The 20,741-nt window shown below is 39.6% G+C and overlaps 1 protein-coding gene across 1 annotated transcript in view; it reads left to right on the top strand.

Moving 5' to 3' along the window:
- ATP8A2 (ATPase phospholipid transporting 8A2) overlaps nt 1–20,741 on the top strand; it is a 584,662-nt gene that overhangs the window by 195,582 nt on the left and 368,339 nt on the right. The window lies entirely within an intron of this gene.

The following is a 20,741-nucleotide window of genomic DNA, read 5'->3' on the forward strand; positions in this document are numbered from 1 at the left end:
CATTAGGAGCAGATGACAAGGTTAGTTACACTTTTAAAGGGAGGAGATATCGTACAGAGGTTTCAATAGTTGCAAATCGGGGAGGTCAGGGTAGCCGTGATGGGCTGAGCGTTGCTAGGGAGTAGACACCGAGTTAGCCAAAATAGCATGTTGGTGGACAGGAGGATGAAGAGCTGGTGCGGAGAGTCCCAGAACTCCTGGATGAGCACACACAGCATGTGAGCGTAGCCAGTGCATCTGTATGTTTCCTGATGATTTTCCAGTTCCATGGCATCCACAACCTGAAAAAAAAGTCTATTTTTTTTCTGGAGATAAGTCAGAAATGAGCCTGTATTTCCCTTTATGTCAGGTGTTCTCTGTAATCAAAGAGTGGACTCTAACTCTGCACTGCACTAGAGACTTGCAACACAGGTTGAGACCACTAGTTGGTATTGCTGGTCATTTTAATTTTAGTCATTCCAGTGGGTGTGTAGTGATATCTCACTGTGGTTTGGACTTGCGTTTCCCTGATGACCTTTTCTTGTGCTTATTGATCATTAAAATTTTTTGTTGCTGTTGGAGTTTCTGTCAAACTTTTGCCCATTTTTAAAACTGGGTTTTAAGTTTTTTGTAATTATTCAGTTCTAAGAATTCTTTACATATTCTGGATAGAGGTCCTGTTCCAAAAATGTGTATTGCAGATGTTTCCTACCAGTCTTTCTCTTGCCTATCCATTGTCTTACCAATGTTAGGGAAGATAGACCCTAGGGTGACTCCAATAATTCCTGCCTCCTGTTATCCCCATCTGTTCTCAATTCCCTCCCTTTGAGTGTGTGTGGAGCCTGTGACTTACTTTTAACCAATAGAATATGGCAAAGGTGGTGGAATGTCACTCCCTTGATTATGTTACATTATATAAGATCCCATCTTCACAGACTGGAGTGACAGACTTTTCTCTGTTGATGGCTTTAAGAAGTGAGCTGCCATAGTATGAGAAGGACTGTGGAGAGGGCCACAGGGAAAGAACTGCAGGGCAGCCTCTAGGAGCTGAGAGTGGCCCTAGCCAACAGCATCAAGAAAATGGAGACCTCAGTCCTACAACTGCAAGGAGGTAAATTCTGCCCACAACCTGAGGAAGGGGTCCTTCCCCAGTCAAGCCTTCAAGGGAGACCCAAGCTTGGCCAGCACCTTAATTACAGCCTTGTGAGACCCCAAGTGGCAGATTTAGCTAAGTTGTTGCATAGATTCCTGTTCCATGGAAACAGATAATAAGTTGTGTGTGGTGTTCTAAGCTGATAAATTTGTGTTAATGTGTTCAATAGCAATAGAAAACTAATACAAGTATTTTTTGAAGAGCAGAGTTTGTTATTCTAAGTCCAATTCCTTTTTTTTTTTTTTTTTTTTTTCTGTATGATTAGAGCTCTGGTGCTCTAAGAAACGTGCTTTCTCTAGGACAGGGAAGACTTCCTCCTATGTTTTTCTTCTAGGAGTTTTATAATTTTATAAGTTTAAGTCTGTGACCCATTTTTGTGCATGGTATGAGATAAGGATTGGGGCCCAGTATATCTCCCATATGGCTATCTAGCTTTTCCAGCATCACTATTATTGCTACATTGAATTACCTTTCACTTTTGTTGTAAATCAATTGACCACGTATGTGTAAATCAATTGACCACATATTTCTAGACCTTCCAGTTCATTCTATTCATGTATATATCTCTTTATGCCCAGTTCCACATTGTCTTAATTATGGTAGCTTTATAGCAAGTCTTGAAATTCTCCAACTTTGTTGTTGGACCTTTGCATTTCTGTATAAATTTTAGAATCATGTTGTCAATTTCTCCCAAAAGCCTCCTGGGATTTTTATGGAGATTGCATTAATTCTATAAATAAATTTGGGGGCAATTTGACATTGAAATGCTATTAAGATTTCCAATTCATTTCTCATTTACTTAGGCCTTCTCTCAGCAATGTTTTGTGGTTTCCAGTATATAGGACTCATATGTGTCAAATATTGTTTTTCAGCCTGTAATGGTTCCTTTTGTTTTTTCCATTTCTCTTCATTATATTCATGTGTTTCTTTAACTTCAGTATATTTATGATAGCTCTTTTAAATTCCTCGTCTGCTCATTCCACTTCTCTGTCATTTATATGTCTGTTTGTATTTGCCATTTTTTTCTCTTGGTTATAGGTCACATTTTCCTGTCACTTTGCCTGTCTAGTAATTTTTTATTATATGCTGGTTATTGTTAATGTTTTGTTGTTGAGTGTTTGGATTCTGTTATTTTCCTTTAATGAGTTTTGAGTTTTGGCAGGCACTTACTTATGATTCTACAGTAGCCTTTACTCTAGAACTACTTTAGCTTTCCCACCAAGGTATAATGCTTTGGAACTGCCACCTAAGACCCGAGGTGTTCACTACATTTTTCGACTGTGGAAGGTTGGAACTTAAATATCTCCCAATCGTATATGATCTCTGCGAATTTGTTCATCTTACAGCCCTGATAGTTGCTCTTTCTTTTGTATATATGTGAAAAAATATACATATATAGTTTTTTTTTCTGCAAATCTCATGTTGTCTTACTCTACACATACATAGTTAGTGCTTGCTCAAAGACACAAGGGGACCCTTATAGATTTCTCAAACTCTTTCTCTGTGTGGTTCTTTCATCTCTAGTATGCTGCTCTGCAGTTTCCAACCACCTACCATTCTGTAGCTCCAATCTCTGTCTTCCATATCAGTGAGAACATCATACACTGTTTGAATCACAATTTGAAAAGTACCTCCAGTCAGAAAGTCTCACCTCATTAGCTTCTCTTCTTTTAAGGATCATAGTCCTGTGTTGCCTATTGTCCAGTGTCTGAAAAATGATTGTTTCACATACCATTTCCAGTTATCTCATTTATAAGTCTGGTATACCAGTTGCTTGATCATGCCTAGAAGGAGAATTTGAGTAATGCACTTCTGCCTGTCAGGACATCTTTGGTAAATACTAATTTCAAGTTTAAAGCCCTGTATCACATGGGTTTTTCTTTTGTGATAATTTGCTGCCCGTAGATGTTGGCCAGCTGTTTCTGATTTTGAGATCTCTAGGGAAATTTAGCTGGATCAGGAGAAAAGAATACCAGAGTAGTGTCGGTTTCATCTCTGAGTTCCAGGCTAGGAGCAGGATGATGACAGGGAAGACAAAAGTAAAAGATCATAGATGGTCATCTAAATAACTGTGTTGGTTCTGGTTGCCATGGGCAACCAGTATCTTTTTTTCCCCCACTCATGATTAGGTCATCAGTGCCTTCAAAACCCAAGCCAGTGAAATAGTGCTAGTTTCCCACCTTTAAGCTACTTCTTGGAACCTCTTCTGATACCAAATATAGGACAAGTCAGAGTTCAGTGCAGGAAATGGTGACAGTCAAGTTCTGATCAGGAGATAAAAACCACATCAGTTATTTGAACAGTGGTTTTAATGTAAAGAATTATTAAGTATAAAGGTTGTTAGCTAAGTAACTGGAAATGTAAAAAGAGAACTCTAGGATAGGGGTTGGCAAATGACAACTCTTAGGAGAAATCTGACCCCAACACCTGTTTCTGAAAATAAAGTTTTATTGATCCCAGCTGTCCCCACTGCTGGATTGAAGAAGTGACCTCAAGGAAATTGCAAGCAGACAGGAAGCCCACAGGAGACCAACAGGAAGGAGCATGTTTCTTTTACCATCTCCAGACTTACAGTCTCTCTCTTTCTCACTCCTCTCTCTTTCTTCCTCCCCTCCCACCCGTCTCTCTGTCCTGTACGCATGTGTGCACCCCCTACTGGTGGAGCCCAGTAGAGAGCCAGCTGCAAATCAGGAATATGGTTTGTAGAGTGCCTGCTCCAATATCACAACCTGAACATGGAAGGTAGGTTTGAGGCTAGAGATGTTAACTCAGTAACTGGCCCAGAAATTAATTTCAAGCATAAAGGAACTTAAACCAGGAAATTAGGTGCTTGCAAAATTATTGGAAAATTTAAAGGAGCAGAAGTCAGCAAGCGATGGCTAGGCTTCAAGTTCATGCCTCTGCAGCTTTGTTCCTTGGGTGTGAACACAAAGAAAGAAGATCCTGCTACTGAAGAGACTTTAGGAAGTCACTTTGGAAGTTGCCTGTGAAGCTGGGACGAGATGGTAGGATGTGGAGTACGTCCTCTAAATGAAAAGGAACAACTCGGTTTCCTTTCTTTCTTCCCAATCTTAAGCAAATGTGTCTTGTTGATAGTATCCACCCAGAATCCTGGCAATAAGGGAGTCTGAGAAATGTGGCTTTAAGCCTTCCAGTCCCTGCAAGATAGGGAAAAAACATGGAAGAAGATGCAAATAGATACTGAGAGTCAACCAGTAAACAATATCTAGCACTGGCTTATTTATAGGCAGGAAGCAGGAATCGGGAGGACACAGAATACTACAGGATCTCGTTGACGTGGTGGATTAGATAAAAGTTAGACCTTTAACGTACAATAGATTCTTCACAGTACTTTGTGACTTGACCATGACTTGACCATGATCATCTCGCAGACCACACCGAAGTTTCCTCTTTGGTTTCTGTTCTTGTGCTAGTGGCAAAGAACTTCACAGTTGTCAGGCTGAAGGGTGATGCAGAAAAGCATAGTGGTTAATAGAGCAGACTCTTGGGGCTCCCATCCTGCTCTCTGTATTTGGAAGAGTCTCTGACCAACAGTAAATTCTTATAGTGAGTCACAGTTACTGTTTATTTTCAATTTCTCTTTCACAAAAGTCCAGTTTTCCAATTTGATTTTCTTCTCTGATGACAGGTGGCTCTGTGGTAAGCTGTCTAAAATATGTTTAAAATGTCAGCCCATGAACACGTGTGTATACACGGGCATGCTGTGGTTGTTTGTTGCTTCCACGTGAAGGTGATGTTTTTACGTGTGATGTGACGAGGGCTTTTTTTGGGTATGGAGATAACACTTTAAAAAGATATCTTTAGAAATACTTGTTTTGTGATTTTTTTTTGCAGAAAGTGGGGTCACATATTTTAACCTGTGTGCTAAGCAGTTTCTCCAGTAACAAAAGCTCCTATCTGTTGAGTGCTTACGCATGAGTGCCCAGCACATCACGTTACTTTTCCTTCTGATCCTCCCAACAACTCTTTTTTGTGTGTGTGTGACCGGTAAGGGGATTGCAACCCTTGGCTTGGTGTCACCCACACCATGCTCAGCCAGCCAGTGAGTGCACCGGCCATCCTTATATAGGATCCGAACCCGCGGCCTCGGCGCTCCCAGCACCGCACTCTCCCAAGTGAGCCACGGGGCCGGCCCCTCCCAACAACTCTTAAAGGTAGTGATGTTTTCTTTCCTCAAGACTGTTACTAAAAGATTTGTTGGAAAATTTGTTTCTATTTTTCTCATACCATCCTGATAAAACATTCCTGATAATATTTATCAGCTTGGTGAGGTCTGCTTATAACTAAACTTGTTTTCAACATCTGTTTGTAAGGGGAATAAGATTGACCAATTTTTTCCTGATTTATTTTTAGGTATATTCAATTAATCTTTTTATCCTTTGAAGGTACTTAAAATTAAAGAGCAGAGAGAGTACTAAAAAGCATTTTTTTCTTACCAAGGAACATAAAGCAGAGTGAGGGACATGGTAGCAGGCAGGGTAGAGGTTCTACATTACACGGATTGATTAAGATGGCGTTTGAGTAGACTTGCAGGGGGAGCTATGGGGCTGTCTGGATAGGAGACTGCACATCCCGCCTTGCCTGATACAGTCTTCAGTTTACACCTGTCTACTGGGAATAATTTTAAGAGTGCCCCTTTTCACTCCTCAAAGTGCCTGGTTTGGATGGTAAAATTATATCACCACCCAATATCTGGGTCAATAATGTTCCAGGCACATGGTTCAACAGGTGCACATGCCCAAGGCCGACGCTTCCTACTACATTTGAGTGGTGTGCGCTGGAGTGGAGGGGCTGGGAGAGCGTGGCAGAGGGTGTCAGAGGAACAGCCGGGCTTCCGTCCTATAGCTCTGTAGGTCATTGTTGTCGCTTAGCTTTTAATTCTGAGTGAAGTGGGGAGTCATAGGTGGAATTTGAGAAGAGTGACGTGACCTCATTTGCCTTTTAAGAGGGTATCTGGCTGCTGGAGTAAGTAAACTAAAGGGAGGCAGAGGTAGAGGCAGTAGCCCAGTTGGCAGAGCTGTTGCACTGACCCAGGTAAGCGGCGGTAGGGAGGGTTGGATCAGGGGTTGGAAGTACTGGTGGTGGGAAGTGGTGAGATTTTGGGTTATTTTGACAGTAAAGCTGTCAGGACTTGCTGATATGTGGACCATAGGACAGAAGAAGGATAAGATTCCAAGGGTTTGGCTCTGAGCATTGGAAGGGTCAAGTTGCCATTTCTGAGATGAGGAAGACCATGGGAGGGGCAGGGATGGTGGTGGGATTAAGAATCTTTTTTGAATATTTTAGGTTAGAGACAACTCTTGGATATCCCCAGGGCAGCTGAATGTATGTGTCTGGGAGTTCAAGGGAGAGGTCTAGGATGGAAGAAATACTTGGGAGTAGTCAGTGTAGCGTTTTAAAATTGATGAGACTGGATGAGACCCCGAGGACTGAAGAGATAGCAAGGAGGTATGAAGAACTCAGCTCTGGGGTACCTCATTGTTTGAGAGTCTCGGAGATGAGGGCCAGCAAAGGAGATCAAGAAAGTGTGGCCGCTGAGGCAGGTGGAGTTCCAGAGAACAGCGAGAACAGTCTTTCAAGAAGGAGGAAGGGACAGCTGTCTTAAATGCTGCATCTGGGTCCAGGGAGGTGAGGTCTGAGCAAACATGACTGAATCGTCAGTGTGGAGGTCACTGGCGACCTGGTCCAGAGCTGTTTGGGGTTGGGGTCGAGGGATTAGGTGGAGAAGAACTGGAGGATGTTTCCAGTGGGTTTTGCTGAAACTTCTTGCAGGTCTCAGGTATCAGGATAATTGATTTCCTAACCCTGATGAGCAAGTCAGTGCGCAACTATGTTCTTCTGTAATGCATAGTAAACTGAGATTTTAAAAGTAATTCGGTGAATAAAGTGAATATTCTTTCATTAACATTTTCTGTTTAATTGAAAGTGGTGGATATTTGTTACTAATGGTCTTGAAATTAGTTGAATTAATCAGAACTTTAAACTTAATGTAGTAAACTCATAATCTAACAATCTCGTGTGCGCTTTTGCATAAAACAGAGGTGGGTAGTACCCCTTGTTCTGTTACTGTAGCTACCTAACAAGTCATTCTCATCCAGGGGGTTTATTTATGATAGATAATCCATGTCTGTGGAATCCAGCGTGGGGTGGGGGTGGGGATGGTGAACTCAGAAGTCTTTGTCCACCAAAATCGTAGAGACAGACAGACATGCATAACCTGCCAGGGAGCTCGACATCTCTTGACTTATAAGTGTTGGCTTCTTAAATGAAGAAAATCAGTAATTACATGGTGTATCATAAAGGTGCATCATGAAAGATGTTTAATGTCAACGATGACGGTGGTTGTTAGGTTGAGATAACAACCTACTTTGCTGTGACAATGGAGCCCAGGGGATTGTAAGAGAAAAATGATTACGTCAGAGACTTACGTCTGTCTTGTTCCTTCGTCAGTGAAGGTTACTCTGTGGTCAAGTTTCCAAGCACTGTTGTTCCTATATAAGGCAACTTAATGTAGACCTGGATATGTTTTATTTGGAATGATTTCCAAGGTGTATCTAAGACAGAGCCTTTGATGTCCTTCACTTGATTAATGGGATTATAGCCGTCCAGCTTTGTTCTGGGGATAATTTAGATTTTCTGGCAATCTAATAGTTTTAAACCTCATTTACCCCCTTCTTAGTATTACTCAATCCATTTAATGTTGAAAAAAAATATATAAATGAGAAAAAGAAAAAAGAAAAAATTATTGGAATTCCACCCAGAGAACTACAGCTAAAAATTTGGCTAAGAACTTTTTCTGGACAAGAAGAAGCATATATTTTACATATATTTTTGGCTGTTTTATTCACTAACAGTATAATAACTGTGTGTGTATATATGTTGTATATACATATTTACTTATGTGTGTGTATGCACGAGAGCACTTCAAAAAGTTTAAGGAAGGATTCATGTTATCAGTTAATTCTATTTTTCCATGAACTTTTTGAAGTGCCCTCGTGTATGTGTAGCCATTTTTTCAAAAATGGAATTACACATAATAGATATTCTTGGTAACCTAATTTTTTCATTCTTAACTGGAATATTGTCTCTAGATCAACAAGTACGTAGCAATAGCCCCCCTGTAGAGAACTACATAGATTCTGTTGTACGTATTTCCATGATTTACTTAACCCTTCGCTTATTTTTGAACATTGAGACTGTTTCTAACCTTTCATGCCTAGGAAGATATTTTATTTTGTGTTCTGCTGTTTATTGTCTTAGAATAAATTCCTAGAAGGCTCCTAGTTCAAGAGAAATATACCTTCTTATAGGTTATCCATGTGCACATGTACATGCACACATGCACACGTGTGTACATATGTATCCATATGTTCCTCCTTGCCCTCCAGGTAAGTTTGCCAACTTAACTGTAATTCATTTGTTGGTGTACGAAAAGAGCTTACTGCGATTTTGTGCTGGTAATATAAATGTTAGAAATGTGGGTATTTTCTCAATATTGTTTGTAGAGTTAAAATCCTCTGAACTGAGATTGTACTTAATATGTTCTGAATTTGGAGCTATTATAGCAAAAATGAATTCTTAATAGATGGCTTTATAACTTGAAACTGAGTTTTCTTTTTGGGTAGGTCTTTTCTGCTTTCCCTATTTGGTGTGCAGTGCTAGTGAACCGTGAAAAGTAGTAGCTGTTGCTGATTCAGCTTGTGTTTGAATTAGTATCGTTTTTTAAATCTTTCAGTATGAGAACAATCTTAATTGTATGATTTAAGAACATGTTGGAGAAGAATAATTAATTGGCAGATAAAAACCAAAGCTTACTATGTAAGTTGAAACCTGATTACTGTCCCTTAGGAACTGACTGTACTTTCTTGTCAATAGGGAAGTTCTTGACTTAATACGATACCATAGTCTCCTTCCTCCAGCTTAACAGTTTAGTTCTTCTACTTAAATTTAAAATATGAACCTATTGGAAAGTATTATTGTCCAACTGAGCGTATTTGTTTGACCTTATCATTTCTTCATTCAGGTACCTTTTCCCCTTTATTACCAGGAACTTAAATTTGAAAGCAGCATGAAACAAAATGATTGCTAGATTGAAAAACAAAACCAAAAAAATCCCCATATTGCCTATAAGGGATTAGTGAGAATTGAAACTGTTTTTCTGTGCTGTCCATTACAATAGCTGCTGGCCGTATGTGATTACTAATCGCTTGAAACATGACTTATTTTGTTGAGAACTCTCAGTTTTAAGCCATTTACATTTAAGTAACCACATGTGGCTAGTGGCTACTGTATTGGGCAGCACAGTGTAGATAACTTTCAGTCCCCTAGTTCAGGGGTCAGCAAACTCCGGTGAGTGGGCCAAAGCTATCTCACCGCCTGTTTTTGTGAGTAAAGTATTGAAACACAGCCGCGCACTTTCTTTTATATATTGCTAGTTAGTGCTTCAATGCTACTGTGACAGAGCTGAGTAGTTATAACACAGACTATGTGGCCCACAAATCCTAAAATATTTAATATCTGGACTTTTACAGAAAATTTACTGACCTCTGCCCTGCCTGATCAGATGGAAATGGTCCCAGTTCTGGTTCCATTGTCTGCTGTAGCTGCATTTCTAAGAACTTGTTTTTTAAAATTTTAACAAGCATTTTGGGGGAAATAGGATCTATGGCTAATGGGGAGATACAGAGTTATAAGTAATGAAATAGGTCCTTCTACTACAAGTTTTGCACAATCGTCAATACTCACTGCACTGTGCATCTTGTAGAGGTGAATATAGAATATTTTGTTCGCCAGACTTATTTCATCATTGGCTTTCTTTTTTGCTGAAGAACTCAGATTTAAAGTGCTGTTTTTGGAAATAGTAACTTTTCCTCTTGAGAGATGATGGTAAAATAAAAAGCATATGAAAGAGAATGCTCAGACTAAGAAAATAAAGGAATGCGTATTTAAATTTTGAGTTTGCATTAAATCAACAGATATTTGAGTTCTTTTAATGGGTCAGGCAGTTTGCCAGGATTGTAGGCATAGCAACAGATGACAACATATTCTCTACTATCCTCAAGTTTCTATTGGAGCTGAGTAATAGCTATTAAATCTGGACTACACACTTAAGTTCTTTTTGTGACAACTGCCACATAGGAAAAGTCTAAGGTACTAAGTAAATATAGTTAGGGCAAGGGTTACAAACTTTTTCTGCAAAGGACCAGATAGGAAATATTTTAGGCTTTTGTGTACTATATGTTCTAGGTCAAAACCACTCAATTCTCCCCTTGTAATTAGAAAGCAGCTGCAGATCACTCACACACACACACACACACACACACACACACACACACACACACACACACACACACACACACACCACACATACATTATACATACATATATGTGTGTGTGATTATGACATACATACATATCTCTCTGCACTCACATTCTTTTCAACTAAAGTATTTGCAAACATGACTATATAAGACAAAGTATTAACAGCATTTTAGAGAATTGGTTCTCATTCAGCTCATGTTCTATGAGTATAACGCACTTATCTAGGAAATCAGTGATAAAAAAGATCATATAAAAATCTTGTACTCTTGGAAAATTTAAAACTACACTTATGAATAATTCAGGTGTCAAAGAGGAAATCACACTGGAAATCAGAAAATACTTAGAACTGAGCGAGTTAAAAAAAAAACACTGCATTAAAATTCATGGGATATGAATGAATATCTTGGGGAAGGAAGTTGAAGCCTCACTGATTATATCACAAAAGCGAAAAGGCTTAAAATTCATGAGTTATTCATATACTTTAAGATGTTTGTAAAAGAGGAGAAGATCAACAAAACTAAAAGTAGATTCTTCCAAGAAGACTGATGAGATGAACCATAAGCAAGCTGGTCAAGGAAAAAAAGTAAAAATAATTTTAGGAATGAGAAAAGAGACATAATTGCAGGTAGAGCACTGATCAGAGTAACATGAGTGTTACCAGGCCCAAGTCTGTCCGCCTGCTCTAAACAAACACCCTGGCTTAGGCTCACCAAAATCCTGTTACCCGAGTCCAGCTGCCTGCCCGCACACAAAAACAAACAACTCGAAAGTCGAATTTTGGTAAAACTGGAAGTCAGCTTTTATTTAGGAATACTGGTGACCTGGGCAGAGATGTTAGGCTAACCCATCTCTCTGGTAAACCTGAGGACAATGGCCAGACTAAAGCCATCTCTAAGACTCAGATTTACTGTGGGGTTTTTAAAGAGGGGCTTGAGGGAATGGAACAGGGGAATGAAAAGCAGGAGGGAGGGGGACGTGAGCTGTGACGGCTCCTTACAAGGAGCCAGGTGCAAGGTCTCACCAAGGCTCCATCTGGCTTCTGTTCCTGCCCTTGCATCATCTCAGGGTCCTGTTAGAGCAGTGAAATCCGCACAGTTTTGTTAATGTCTTCCTTGGTTTCCCAGGGTCTGGATAATACATGACTCGTGGCAAGTTTGCAGCTCCAGGCTGACTAGAAAACAACTTTACATTTATGTAAATAATGTCATCTTGCCCCATAACCAAGCCTCAAAATATCAAATAACCATGGGAAAAGAGGGAGTTCAGAAATGCATGCTGAAAAAAACAAAAACAAAACAAAGCATGTGTCTTTTAAATGTTCCTACAGCCCGGTCCTTTTGAGGTCCCAACATAGCTTCAGTCTTGCTCACTCCAACAAGACAACAACACTTGAAACTTAGATGAAATGAGACATAACTTAGGAAAAATACGTAACTTTCAGAATCAGACTTGAAGAAATAGAAAAGGTGAATAAATCTGCAGCCATTAAAGGAGTAGTATCATTACTTACAACTTTTCCTACATAGAGAACACCAGAAATTATTGTGATGCTTATAGTGTAGTTTTGTTCAGCATTAAAAGAACAAATAATTCCAATTTTATAAAAGGTCCTCCAGAAAATAGGAAAAAAGTCAACACTTTCAAAAGTAGTTTGATACTAATATAACCTAGCAACCAAAACCAGTAGTGGCAGAATGGAAAAGAAAAATTATAGGCCAATTTCAGCTGTGAACAGAGAGAGAATATTCTTTAGTAAGTCTATAATGTGAAACATTCCATTTGAGGCATGTCTTAATTTTTACAGTTCCTCAAATGTGCCTCACTTACTCCTATGCTTCTCTTATAACTTGACCTCCTTCTTGTGCTGGGAAAATTTACTCATATTCTGGTGTTAGTTTAAAGAAACAGTTTCTGACCCTTTTGCTATTTACTCTTCTCAGTCTGTACCACCCTGTAGTCTTTCAGGTTTTCCTGCCAGAGTGTAAATCCATGGGGATGGAACGATGGCTGTTTTATCACTCCTGTGTCTTCATCATCTAGAACAGCACTTGCCACTTGTTAGGGGCTCAGTAAATATTCTGAATAGATGAATAATCATCGAACACTGAAGTGCAACTTGATTCACGGTGATTCCAGAAATAGAGTTCTATAATGTAATAATATCATAAAAATAAAAGTAAAAAAATATGCGAAACATACCTTATGATTGAGTTGGGTTTAATTCTAGGAATGTAAACATGGCTTTTCTTTAGAAAAAATTATTTATATACTTTGCCTCATAAACAGATAAAAGAAAAAAACCCATGCAACCACCTCATTAGCTGCAGAAAGAACACACCACTACCAAAAAATTTGGCGTTCATTTATCATTAATCACTGCTACCAACAAATTCTTAATCCCAGAACAGGAGTGGGCTTTCTTAAACTGATGAAGTACATCTACCAAAGCTTGTGTCACCATCACACATCATGGGGAAGCCATGGGACTGTTCCTTTTAAAGCAAGGATGAGATAAGCCAGTAGTCTTATTAACACCACACCGAAGGTGCTGCTTGCAGGGAGACAAGAAGAGGAAATGTGACAAAAGTTGTAAGAAGTAAAATAAAAGAGAGACAACTGTAATTAATAATGTGATAATATAATTGTCAACAGATGAGTCATTATAATTAGGAGTCAGTTACTAGGTGTTTTTTTTTTAAGAAACGATTAAATAATTGATGTACTGAAATGATTAAATAATTGATGTATCCTAAACTTTACGGATAATTGATGTACCCTTTCTTGTCCTTTGACCCTTGCCTGCGAGAAACCCACTGTTCTGTTTTGAATTTTTCATTTTTATATTAATGAGATCATACTTAGGTATCTTTTTGCAGTTTGCTATTTTCCTCCTGTTTTTGTAATTTATTTATGTTGGTACATTAGGTCTGGTTAATTGATGTACGGTTTTTACAACTTCATGATAGACATTTTGGATGGTCTCCCATTTGTATATCTTCACAGGTGTTGCTGAGAGCATTGCATGTGCACGTCTCCTTATGTACTGTGTAGGAATTTCTCAGGTGCCTGCAGGCAGAAACTGAGCCGTTCCATAGGAACATCTTCAACGCTGCTGGATATTGACCAGTTTCTCTCCAGACACTCAGTCCTTAATACAACAGGGAGAAAGACCCATGTCAAGATTCTCTGCTGTTTGCGCGCATCCCTTGTGAGGAAGTGTAGAGCTCTGGCTCCTGCCCCGACTACGCCAATTGTGGAGCCATGGCTAATGTCTGAAATCCTGTTGACATCGCCAATTGTAGCACTCTTAATCCTGTTCGTGACACCAATTGTAAAGCTAGGTGACCACGCCAGTTGTTGGGCTCTTTTACGTGCCAGTGATCCCGCACCAACTGGGCCAATTGTCGAGGTAGGGCTGGGTCTAGAGCTCACGGACCCCTCAAGCCCGTTGACCAAACTGGGTCACAGACCCTTCACATGCCAGGCTGGGTCCCCAGACCCCTCACACACAGCTAGGTAACTGGCCAAAGGGTCCTTGGAGCCATAGGTTGGAAAGCATGGCTTTGCAGAGTGGACGCCCGAGGCAGACACCTGCCCACCTGCTTTACTAAAACACTCGCTCTCTCTCTCAAGAGCACAAGAATAGCAACAAAACTAAAAGGATGCATTGGTGTGCATGTGCACTAACTCCACACACACACACACAATTTGCTTACAAAGGATGTGCTAAAACCACACCCAGCTGGACCTGAGGCAAGGGCCCTGACCAAACTATTCTATTTTCCCAACAGAGAGCTTACTCAGGCAGCTCCTGGGCTGCTCAGGACAGAAGGATGCAACAGGTGACTCCACCCAGTTTTGCCTGAGTGAAGAATTGTGTTATCAGTATTTGAAACATGATTTCCTTTTTTAATGAACGTTGGACCCAGTGTGCTCTACATATCTTTTTGGTAGTCTGCCCCCCTTTTTTTTCCTCTGTGGACGAAGTGGTTTCTAGAGCAACCTTTTTTCCCAGATGCACAAACATGAATGGCTTTCCTTATTTCCATTTTTTAGTGACCACTTAATGAAATCTAAATTTGTAAGAGCAGTATGGGGTATCGCTTAGTTGTTAGATTCGCCAAGTCCCTAATAGGTTCCTGTTTGAGGATCTAGACAGCAAATGATACTTCTAGGATGCTTCACTTCTGGAACATTTAGTTTCTGTTTCTGAATCATCAGTACCAGGAATACTCTTTGATCCTTAAAAAAAAAATTTAGCAAAATCTGATAGGTTGAATTAGGTCATAGGGTACAAATTGGTGTGGCAGGTGGGCCCATGTGGCTCCTATTGGATGTAATCACAACCCTTTGACGTGTGTGGCAGCTGCTGCCGGAGTCCACAGCCGGATCTGGGCTAGAATGTGCAATTTAGGCAATAACATAGAGATTAAATATGTAATTGAACATGATTTTGCAGAAGAAAACTGAAGTCTGCTGTATCTTGAAAAGGAAATTATTGCAGACATATAAATAGCTTACTGTACAGTTTAATTATCATTTTAGTAGTAATAAGACTCAATTGACAAATCTCCACAAGGAGATTCAAGTAGGACCAAAAATCCTGCAGATTTCTATGGAAATAACAAAGGCTGTAATGCCAAACAGATGGAAACATAGTTTCATTTTCTTAGAGCTAATTGTTTGGACTATAATTACGTGAAGAGTTGTTATGTATTGGCCATCTACAATTTCTTTATCATTGTCTAATAGAAGGTCTTTTCCTTGATATTCACGTGGTATTTACAGAAGTTAGATTTTAGTTTTAGGAGTCGATTCTTTTTATATCTCAGTTTATTTACATTTTGAAATTTACTGTTCTGTTGAATCCATGAGTTATAATCAGTATTCGGTATCTCAGTTCTCTCTGCAGAGAGTTGACAATACACTTTTGTGAGTCGGAAATGATACGAAGAGTTTGGCAGAATAAAACCACAAACTGGCTTATCTGACAGGACTCTTAAGTTAGGCATAGAGACAAGGACAGGATTTTCACCTTGTGGGCCCGATTCTTACTTGGTATTCCGTTAGCTTGGCTGTCTACTGTGGTTTTATTTACGAATTTCTTGAATTTATTAAATTTTGTTAGAGTTCCATCATGAAATTTACTGTTACTTCGATTTAAAATTTATCCATGGTTGTTCTTCATTAATGCAGAACTGGAAAAATTAGAGCAGTTCTGGGGAGAATATTTTTAAAAAATACCCCTCTTCTTTCATTTTCCCTGTGAACTTCCCCTCATCAATCTTAATATCTGCACTTAAAATACACCTAATAGATAAGAACTAACAGACACAGGGAAAGAAAGGAGAGGGTTTCTTACTATTTTGTAAGATAAGAATTGGTGATGTGATGTATATGTACATTTTAATATGCTAAATCTTTTCTGTCCATTCAATCAACCAGCCCCTGCTTCCTAATGACACATTATTGTATTAGCTAACTTACTTATGTATGCCCATGTTTTGTGAGTTTAAACCAAATAGAAATTGATTACTGGTCTGTAAATTATGCATAAGTTCCTAACATATGAGCATGTTACTTTCACGAAAACAGTGTTAGAATTCATGGCTAAGTGTCCATCCTATAAAAACATGTTCCAGCACTAAAAGACTGTATGAGTGTGGATGGATATTTAGGTGTCAGTTTCAAAGGAGATTTCTCAATATACTGAAGAACTTAAGATATTGATGGCATAAGTCTTATGTTTCATTTCACTTAGATTTCTGGTTTTGGTTACTCTTGGTATAACTGGCACTACTCTACAACTTCTAAGTCTTCATTAATTTTTTAAAGTTAAAATAGAATGAGGAGGTTGAGAGTGACTTCAAGTGGACCAGTTGCAGGAGCATCTGCTGTGTGTGTGAGGGATGACCTAGTGAGCTGACCTCTGAGTAAGGAGGACCGAGGATTAGCTGGGGCAACGTGGAATGGAAGATGTGGAAAAGATGTGGGTGTAGAAGGCTGTATTAGCCCCTTTTTGTGTTGCTATAACAGAATACCTGAGACTGGGTAATTTATAAAGGAAAGAGGTTTATTTGGGTTATGATTCTGGGACAGCTGCATGTGGTGCAGGCCTCAGGCTGCTTCTCCTCATGGCGGAAAAGTGGCAGGCAGCCGGTGGGTACAAGCAGATCACATGGCGAGAGGAAGCAAGAGAGAGAGAGAGAGAGAGAGAGAGAGAGGGGAGGTGCCAGGGTCCTTTAAACAACCAGCTCTCACGGGAACTAATAGAATGAGAATTCGCTCACTACCCCATCCCCTGGGAGAGCATTAATCCATTCATGAAGGATCCGCCCCCATGACTCAAATAGCTCCTGACACTGCACATTGGGGATCAGATTTCCACGTGAGTTTTGGGGGCACAACATGTCCAAACTCTTTCAAAGGCTCTTCGTGCAGCATGTGGTCACTGCCCCAAGACTTCCTTGTTGCCTTGGGGAAGCATTGGTGGTCTCGGGGGAGAGAGTGCTGGGATGGGCCCAGGAGGTGGCGAGCAGTTGGCCCTGCATGTGGGTAGAACATTGGCTAAGCCTGTTATCTTAGTGAGTTCCCATGTTTAGTATACTCGAAAAGAATCTTATTAGGAAATTTGTCTGTTTTTTCTACAGCAATGAAGAATTACATTAATGGCAGTAAAAATTGACATGAAAAGGAAACTGTGTTCTTCTTTAGAAATTATAGGATTTAAGGTTCTTTTAATAATTAAAATTTCCTTCTTCAGCAGGATCCCTATGTGTCACAGGGAGATTTTATGTTTCTGGTAGAAATATGCCTAGGCGGAGCTCTAAGCGCCTAAGACTTTTCAGGGATGCATGGAATAGCGTACTCCTGAACTACATCCAACCTGCATTTTATTAGGTTCTAGGATGATGGAAAAGAGCGTGCTTAATCAGTTTCTTAGCACTGAAATGAAAAGAACTTGCAATTCTCTAAATGGCAACAATATAATTAAAAACTCGAACTTGGATTTTTGCTTTACAGTAGTGGCAAACTAGGTGCCCTAACCCTAACCCTCCTGCTGAAAATGCATCAGACTGTTGAATAAAATATTTTTAAAAATTTAAAAAAGCACTGAAGAGAAGACATGAGAGCAAGGGATTCTCAGGTAAAACTGAAGGCAGAGTGGGAACCTGGAGTGGCAAGAGAAATGCTGGGATGTGGAAGCCACTTTGTGCAGGGGTGTTTGCTGACAAGGCGATTTTCAGTTTTCATGTTGACAAGTCTGCAGAGGGAGGGGACAGAAACTACAGCCTGGAGATTTTCCTCACGATAAGCCAGGGTCCTTAAAGAGCCACAGCCACAGGATAAGGTGAGCCAGAAGTAAAACTGGCTTCCTGAGGATTTGAAGCTTGGGGTCTCCTCACCTGTGTGGTTCAGGGACCCTTCAGCTGTGCACTTCTCAAAAGCAAATGCAGATGCTCTTGGCAGGAGAGCACTTTATTCTATGTGCTGATAATGCATTCGTTTTAAAAAATAATGAATCCCAAGAAGAAGGACATCTCAAGCAATTATCAGTACACAAAAGACACTAGAAATAAACTACAAAGATTGAAGATGCAAGAATAACCAGAAATAAAATATAAAACAACCATGCTATCTTTAAAAAAATAGTAAGCCTAGGGTGTCTGGTGGGGAATGGTAAACTATAAAATGTAGCATAGCAGATGTGAGAAATGATTAAATAGAATTTCTGTCAAAAAATATTGCAACAAATTAAAAACTCTAAGAAAGGGTTGAACAGTGTGTTAGATAATACTTTTTTTTCTGTAAAGCATCTGCTAGTGAATAGTTTAGGTTTTATGGGTCCCCTATGGTCTCCGTTGTGTAATCTTTCTTGTTTTAATTTTGTTTTTACAAACCTTTAAAAATGTGGAAACCATTTTTAGATTACGGGCCATCGGATGGACTTGGGCCATCAGATGGATTTGGCCCATGGGCCATGGTTTACTGACCCCAATTTAGTTCTACAGCGTAGAGAGGAGTAATGAGAGAAAATACATTAAAAGAGGTTGAGGCATCCAGGGTAGGATGAGAAAGTTTACCATGTGTTTAATCAGAGTCATAGAAGGAGAGAAGAGAAAAATTAGGGTAGAGGAAATATTTAAGGAAATAATGGCTAGGAATTTTCTAAGAGTGATAAAATAGATACCAGTCTATAGGTTCAAAAAGCCCAAAAAGTCCTAAACAGGATCAGTAAAAACATCCTCACTAAGGTATATCATTGTGAAACTTCAGGATACCAAATACAAAGAGAAGAAGGCATTGAAAGCAGGTGGAGAGTAGAGGACAGGTGTAGATTACTTCCTAGGAGAGACAGGGGACTTCTCACCAGCAATAGTGAAGCCAGAACACTGCAGGATGACATCTTCAGTGTTGAAAGAAGATACCTGCAAACCTAGAGTTTTCTGCCTATTAAGGCAGAAAAATCTTTGAAGAATGAGGTCAAAATCAATCACAGAAACAGCTGAGAGTTTGCCACCAGCCCGCCCTTATTAATGGAAATTTTGAAATTTGCATATTGCACAGAAAGAAAATAATCTTGGATAGAAGATAAGACCTACTCAAAGGGATAAAAGGCCAAAAAAGTGGTAAATAGGCGGTGAACCTAGATTAGTACAGAATATGTTCAATAACATCTTCGGGGGGTTAAAAAAATATTGATTTGAAATATAATAGAACAATAGCATACAAGTTGAGAAGAGTGAGAAATAGATTTAAAATGGGCAAAATCCTCATGCTCTTTTGGAGAATGATTTTCAAGCACAAATAGTATCTGAACCGTTGGCCTCGGTGTTATCCGCACCCTGCTCTCCCAAGTGGGCCAACCAGCCTGCCTGGAAATCTTAAATTAAGACAAAAGTCCATTTGCTCCATTTTTAATAGTATAATGGGACAAAATGTTAGAAGCAGGCATGGTGCAGTATATTGCCTGATTCCTGTAATCAAGGGGAGAAAAAATGGAAATCAGTGACCCAGTGGTGACATTTTACTGTTTATCAGTAAAACTGTGTGAAACCATAGAGAGAGGAAAAAGAGACCTAAAGTAATATGGAAAACCTCAATAAATCTATGATCATGAGGATGGGAAGTTACTTTGAGGGAAGGTTATCTGGGAATTGGGCAGTGTCCTTGGGGACAGGGATAGAAGGGTTATTAACGTTGCCATTTGGCATCCTCGGTGTCACTTCCTGTGCTATGGTAGATTTCCTGGTCCCAGTGTCTTCCTCAGTAGGCTGAGCGTTCCCAGGGAAGTCACCTTATCCCAGCTGCCTTTGTGTCTGTTCTTTTCTCCAGCACACGAGAAAGGTACCTTGAAATGTGTCAAAAATGTTTACTTAATAATTAGGAAGGATGCTCTTAATATAACTTGTTCTGTGAGTTAATAAGTGTAAAATATACATAAGTGTGTCAAACGTCCAATTTCTTATTCACTGGGCTGAGTGGTCATGGAAACATGGGAGGGCGAATTAACCATGTGGTTTGTCCTGTTTTGGGTTGAATCTGCTTATTTTTCTATTTTTCTCATCCTTTAATGCTACTTAGCATCTTTTTGCCATTGTCTTAGATTTTTGAGAGTTAAATATACTTACTGTCAAATATTTTACAATCTGTGTTCTCCCCAACCAGAGGTGTTGTCTGCAGAAATGTTCATTTTTTTCCATCAGACTGAAAACCATTGTACCTTTGCAGAGGGAGTTCATTTTTCTTCCCTTCAGCTAATGTTATTTACCAAATCCAGTCCTGATACTTAAACAAAATGCCATCACTAAGAAAACTGAAGAAAAAAGTAGGATTGCTTTTGAGACAGGGTTCCCCCAAGTGCTTGGAAATCTCTTTTCCTCTTTTGAAGTATTGAAAGATTGTTGTCAAAATTGGAGATTGTAGGAAAAAAAACTCACACTGAATCTTGAGCAAATTTACCCCAAAGGTAGTAGTGAGCCCAGAGTTTTGTCTTGTGAGTGTGACTCAATCACACTTTGACCGTGTGTTGTTTTTATAAATTAAGACCTTCAGGGAATGTATATGCTAAGTGGGAGGTGCATAAATAGAGCTCAGCAGATTTTTGGCAACTGCCAGATTTAGTTCCTTATGGAGAGGAAAAAAAAGAAAGGGACCAATCAGAGAATGGGATAAGCAGCCTGGAGAGCAGCGAGGAGAAGGGGTGTCACCAGCAAGTGGGTGCCGAGATCTAAGGTGATTATATTTGAAACACAGAAGAGTAATG

The sequence above is a fragment of the Cynocephalus volans genome, chromosome 7 (assembly GCF_027409185.1).
Source record: "Cynocephalus volans isolate mCynVol1 chromosome 7, mCynVol1.pri, whole genome shotgun sequence".
In the NCBI taxonomy this organism is placed as follows: domain Eukaryota; kingdom Metazoa; phylum Chordata; class Mammalia; order Dermoptera; family Cynocephalidae; genus Cynocephalus; species Cynocephalus volans.